This window comes from Pristis pectinata, chromosome 18 (genome assembly GCF_009764475.1).
Source record: "Pristis pectinata isolate sPriPec2 chromosome 18, sPriPec2.1.pri, whole genome shotgun sequence".
Classification (NCBI taxonomy): Eukaryota; Metazoa; Chordata; class Chondrichthyes; order Rhinopristiformes; family Pristidae; genus Pristis; species Pristis pectinata.
The window spans coordinates 34,212,380-34,219,192 of record NC_067422.1 but is presented as its reverse complement, the minus strand read 5'-3'; positions in this window follow the sequence as shown (position 1 = coordinate 34,219,192).

Sequence of the window (6,813 nt, the reverse complement as noted above, 5' to 3'; positions counted from 1 at the left end):
AAGTGGTGATAGGGTGGTGAAAAAGGCATTTAATATGCTTGTCTTCTTAGGCTGAGGTATTTAGTATAAGAGTTGGGACATCATATTGCAGCTGTACAAAACATTGGTTCAACCGCACTTGGAGTATTGTGTACAGTTCTGTTTGCCACGCTACAGATAGCATATGGTAGCAACAGAGAGAGTGCAGAAGAGATTCACGAAGATGTTGCCTGGAATGGAGGGCTAAAGTTATAAGGAGAGGCACGGTAGCATAGTGGTTAGCATAATCCTTTACAGCACCAGAGACCCGGGTTCAAATCCGGTCACTGTCTGTAAGGAGTTTGTACATTCTCCCCGTGTCTGTGTGGGTTTCCTCCGGGTGCTCCGGTTTCCTCCTACATTCCAAAGACATACAGGTTAGGAAGTTGTGGGCATGCTATGTTGGTGCCGGAAGCGTGGCGACACTTGTGGGCTGCCCCCCAAAATCACTACGCAAAAGATGTATTTCACTGTGTGTTTCAATATACATGTGACTAATAAAGATCTTATATGCTGGGTTTATTCTTAATGAAAGGTAGGAGGCTGAAGAGTGACCTTATAGAGGTTTATAAAGTTACGAGGGCGTAAATAGCATTGATGGATAGAGTCTTTTTACCCACGGCATTGGAGTCTAGAACTGGAGGACACAAGTTTAAAGTGAGAGGGGACAAAGTTAAAGTTGATCTGAGGTTGGTGGTTATCTGGAACAAGCTGCCAGAGGAGACAGTAGAGGCAGATAGAATTAAAACATTTAAAAGGGATTTGGACAGACAGGAAAGGAGTAGAGGGATAGAGGCGTAATGCAGGCAAATGGGGTTAGTGTAGATAAGCATCACAGTTGGCGTGGATAAGGTGGGCAGAAAGGGTCCATTTCTGTGCTGTGCAATTCTATGATTCCACGAATGGGAGGGAACTGTACAAATAGGCCAGGAAATTTGGACAAAGCATGTTTTAGGTTTGGAGATTACAGGAAGAAGATCATTTTGAATTTGAAAGATAAGGAATTAATGTAGATCAGCGAGTAGAGGGATACAAAGTTAATCGACAGGGCGAGAGTTTCAAGATGAACAGACATTTATGAAGAGTTAAGGGTGGTAATTCTGACCAAGAAAATATTTGAATTGTCATGTATGGAAAGAGCTTTATATATCGATCAGTTAAGGTGAAACTTGAAACTAGCAATATTATGGAGGTGAAATATATTGTGATTGAGTAGTGCTGCTCTTCAGAGAGACCTAGATATCCTTGTAAACAAATCACTGAAAGCCAACATGCAGAGGCAGAAAATGATTAGGAGGGGAAATGATGTGTGGACCTTTATTATAAGAGGATTTGAGTACAGGAGTAAAGATATCTTACTGCAATTAAATAGGCCTTAGTGAAACCACACCTGGAGTTTTGGTTTCCCTACCTAGGAAAGGATATATTAACCACAGAGGGAGTGCAGTGAACATTAGCCAGACTGGTACCAGGGATGGTCAGTTTGCAGTATGTGGAAAAATTGAATATTTTCAAGAGTTTAGAAGAATGAGGTGTGACTCATTGAAACTTACAAAATTCTTACAGAGTTTGTCAGGCTGGATGCAGGGAGGATATTTCTCCCGGCCAAGGAAGCTAGAACCAAGGTTACAGTATTTGAATAAGGGGTAGGTCCTTTCTTTCACAGGGGTCAGGGATAGGGGTAGGATTGTAATGAGAAGAAAATTTTTCATGCAGATGGTGGTGAATCCTTGCAACTCTATACCCCAGAGAGCCATGGAGGATCAGTTATTGAGTTCATTCAAAACAGCGATCACTAAATTTCTGGATATTAAGGAAATCAAGGGATTTTTGGATGGTGCAGGAAAATGACGTTGAAATACAAGATTAGCCACTATTTTTATGAATGAAAGAGTAAGCTCAAAGGACCAAATGGCCTATTCCTGCCTCTTTTTCTTATGTTCTTCTGCTCTAACTAATTTATTAATCAATTCCCACCATTTCTCATGTCTTTTCCTCTGGTAGAGTTCCATTGTTGCTGAATGCTCTCTATCAGTTTTCCAAACTAAATATTGTCCTTAACTGGATACAAAGAGGCAGCAAGCTATTTCCCATTGTGCGTGTGAGGTATTGCAGTCAAGCCCAATCTTAATTTTAACTGACGCCATGCATTGCATTTTCAACAGAAGTTACTAGAAAATAGTCTGGATCAGGAACCAGAGTCTTCTGCATGTATCCTGGGGAAAATTTCAGCGCTTCTAACATTGCCATAGCTGAGATCGAGTTAAGTACATTCTTAATAAACTCTCAGAACTATTGTGAAGCCAAGGGTAGTGCATGAAATCTTTGATACAACCACAAACAGACAAGTGTACAAATTAGGAGCACTTGGTCCTTTAAGCCTGCTCTGCCATTTAATAAGATCGAGGCCAACCTGACTGTCACCTCAACTCTGCATACCCTCTACCTGTGGTATTCTTTCACTCCTTTGCTTATCAAGACTCTATCCATCTTATCTTCGGATCTGAATGAATGTGTCACGGTCGTCACTGACTTCATCAAGACCTGCGTGGAGGAATGTATGCCGTCGAGAACATACCGAGTTTTCCCAAACCAGAAGCCCTAGATGAACCAGGAGGTTCACAGTCTGCTGAGGGCTAGATCTGTGGCATTTAAGACTGGTAATCTAGAACCATGCAAGAAGTCCAAGTACGATCTACGGAAGGCCATCGTGAGAGCGAAAAGGCAATTCCCTGTGAAGTTAGAGACACAATCAGAAGCACAACAGCTGTGGCAGGATTTGCCTGCCATTACTTCCTATAAGGCAAAACCTAACAGCATAACTGGCAGCGATGCTTCTCTTCACTTCACTTCCTTTGTGTTCAAGGACATCTTCAACCTCTCACTGCTGCAGTTGGAGGTTCCCACTTGCTTCAAAAGAGCTTCAATCATACCAGTGCCCAAAAACAACAGGGTGAGCTGCCTCAACGACTATCGCCCAGTAGCACTCAAATCTACCGTGATGAAGTGCTTTGAGAGGTTAGTCATGGCTAGAATTAACTCCTGCCTGAGCTAAGACCTGGATCTGCTGCAATTTGCCTACCGCCACAACAGGTCTACAGCGGATTCAATTTTACTGGCTCTCCACTCAGCTTTGTAGCACCTGGACAACAACAAAGCATACGTCAGGCTGCTGTTTATCAATTACAGCTTGGTGTTCAACACCATCATCCCCTCAGTACTAATCAACAAGCTTCAAAACCTGGGCCTCTGTACTTCTCTCTGCAACTGGATCTTTGACTTCCTTATCAGGAGACCACAGTCAATGTGGATCGGTAGTAACATCTCCTCCTTGCTAACAATCAACACTGATGCACCTCAAGGATGTGTGCTTAGCCCACTGCTCCACAGTCTCTACACTCATGACCCTGTGGCTAGGCACCGCACAGACACCATCTATAAATTTGCCGATGACACCACTGTTGTTGGTAGAATCTCAGATGGCAATGAGGAGGCGTACAGGAGTGAGATAGATCAGCCGGTTGAGTGGTGTCACAACACCAACCTTGCACTCAATGTCAGCAAGACCAAGGAATTGATTGCTGACTTCAGGAAGGGGAGATTGGGAGAACACACACCAGTCCTCATTGAGAGGTCAGCGGTGGAAAGGGTGAGCCACTTCAAGTTCCTGGGTGTCAATATCTCAGAAGGTCTATCTTGGGCCCAACACATTGATGCAATCACTCAGAAGGCACGCTGGCGGCTCTACTTCATTAGGAGTTCGAGGAGATTTGGTATGTAAGATAAGATAAGAGATAAAATATCTTTATTAATCACATGTACATTGAAATACACAGTGCAAATTTCTACAGATGTACGGTGGAGAGCATTCTGACTGGTTGCATCACCGCCTGGTATGGAGGCTCCAATGCACAGGACCGAAAGAGGCTGCAGAGGATTGTAAACTCAGCCAGCTCCATCATGGGCACAACCCTCCCCACCATCAAGGACGTCTTAAAGAGGCCTTAAGAAGGCAGCGTCCATCATTACGGACCCTCACCATCCAGGACATGCCCTCTTCACGTTACTACCATCGGGGAGGAGGTACAGGAGCCTGAAGACCCACACTCAACAGTTCAGGAACAGCTTCTTCCTCTTCGCCATCAGGTTTCTGAACGGTCCCTGAACCCATGAACACTACCTCATTATTCCTCTTTTGCACTATTTATTTATCTTTGTAACTTATTGTAATTTTTATGTCTTGCACTGTACTGCTGCTGAAAAACAACAAATTTCATGATATGTGTCAGTGATAATAAATCTAATTCTGATAATATCTGATTCTGAAAAGACTCTGGTTCCAGCTGCCCTTGAGGAAGAGAATTCTAATGATTCATAACTACCTGACTAAAAAAAATTCTTTCATCTCTGTCTTGAATGGGTAACATCATTCTTTTTAAAATGACCCCTGGTTCTAGACTCTCCCACAAGAGAAACAGCCTCTCCACAGTAACATATTAAGATCCCTTAATATCTTATTTGTTTCAAACAAGTCCCATTTCACTTTTCTGAATTCCGGAGAACATAAGCCTAGTTCTCCAACTTTTCATCATAAAACAACCTGCTCTTTTCAGATATCAGTTTAGGAAACCTTCTCTAAACTGCTTCCAACACATTAATTTCCTTCCTTAAATGAGAGACCAATACTGTACTGATACTCCAGATGTGTTCTCACCAATGCTATATATAACTGAAGCATAAGCTCCCTATTTTTGTTTTCAATTCCCCAAGCTAAAATAATTTACTGTATGATAAAATTCACTTCAAAATAATAGGAGCATACAAGCCATCATCTTCAGTTTCCTGCCCCAACTTTGAACTCCCTACTGGACTTTACCAGGTGACCATTTCCTGTGCTTGCTACCACCCTGAGTCCAGGTCAAGGCTCACCTTCAACTGTGTATGACTGTGTTAGTTGTGGACTGCCTTGGGATTAGGTCCAGTCTTGGAAGGGGCTGCCAGTGATGGCATTTAGGGTGTGGTGTTTGCCTAACACTGTGTCCAAAAATCTGGAACCTCTTCCGCCTGACCATTACAAACCTAGTTAGACAAGTTGATTGTGGTAGTGTGTTACACTTCTGATGCAGACATTCTAAACCATTTTAGGAAGAGAGGCAGGAAATATTGACTATTTCCCAAGAATGTCCTGATGTTGCCCAAAATTCACCAGATGTGAAGTAAGTTTATCATTGCAGAAAGTATTTTTATTGCTATGCAATAGAAATAACATTAAAGAGTCTCTCCAGATACTGAGCTATACAGGAAAATGAGTAGAAATGTGAATGCCTTGTGTATTTCTCATTGAATTCCAAGCCAATACATTAATATTTGGGCATGGACATCAGTATTTCTCAATGTTTAACCGGGGAAAGATCAGAGGCTTAGTTGAGGAAGGTCATTCAATCCACTTTTATTCACCCTCCAAAGAAATCCCTGTTGCAACATTCAACTGTTCCTTTACTAATGTCAAAAGATTTTGTTTTTGTTCAGGTTGATTCTATTTAGGAGTGAAACATTACTCATGCCTTCCCTTGTGAATATTTGGATGAAATAGTTGTTCAAAATATCTACTATTTTGTATTCCTCCTCAGCCTCAAGTCTGCTCTTTGCCTTTTAAGGTGTTCCTTTGATTGTTGTGGTAGGAAAAGATTTTTGTATTATCATCTTTAGCTTTGTCCATGTCCCGCTATGCTCCTCCAATCACAGTTTTCTGGGTTCAGTCTTTCCAAAGGTTACTTTCAACGTTGTCGTTGTTTTTCTGAACGACGTTGTTCAGTCACCATATTGATGGCCTTCATTGTTTTACATGTAACGAAGAAGATCCTGAAAGGATAAAAAAGAGTGGGGAGAACTTAATTCCTTGGAGTGTAGGAGATTGAGTGATGACCTTACAGAGGAGTATAAAATCATGAAGGGCATTGATAGGGTGAAAGCATATGGTCTTTTTCCCAGGGAAGGGGAACTAAAAAGTAGAAGTCATAGGTTTAAGGTGGGAGGTGAAAGATTTAAAAGGGACCTGAGGGGCAACTTCTTCACACAGAGGGTGGTGCAAATATGGAATGAGCTGCCAGAGAAAGTGGTTGAGGTAGGTACGATAACAACATTCAAAAGACATTTGGATAGGTACATGGATAGGAAGGGTTTAGAGGGATATGGGCCAAATGAAGGCAAGTGGGACTAGCTTGGTTGGCACCATTGTTGGACTGAAGGTCGTATTCCCATGCTGTATTACTCTATAACTCTGTGATGCATCTAGCAGTAGTGTCACATTAGAGGTCCAGATATAGAGAATGGAATGGAGACTTTGAAGCATTGGGGGAAATGTAGTCAGGGTAGCTTTGGGAGTCTATAGGCTTGTTATGCATACTTGTCATTTGCCCTTCTCTTGAAATGGAATCCAAAAAATTGAAGGAGGAAGGCAAGAGCTGGATGGATCGAAAGGGCACTGCTGAGCTTTAGAAGTCCCACAAACCTTTCTGGAAGCCTGCAGAAGACACATCAGTTGAACCAAAAGAACATCAACAAACATTCACAAGAAAGTTGGCTGACCTGCAGCATCATGTGCAAGCACTTAACTAAAGACACCATCTAGCAATTCATTTTCCCCTCACAGATGCTGCTTGACCTGCTGAATTCCTCCAGCAGCTTGCTTTTTTTCTCCAGATTCCAGTATCTGTAGGCTTTTATGTCTTTAGCAATTACCTGGCTTCAACTTGCACATAAAAGTAGGGTCTGTGCTTAATTGTGGTCACACAA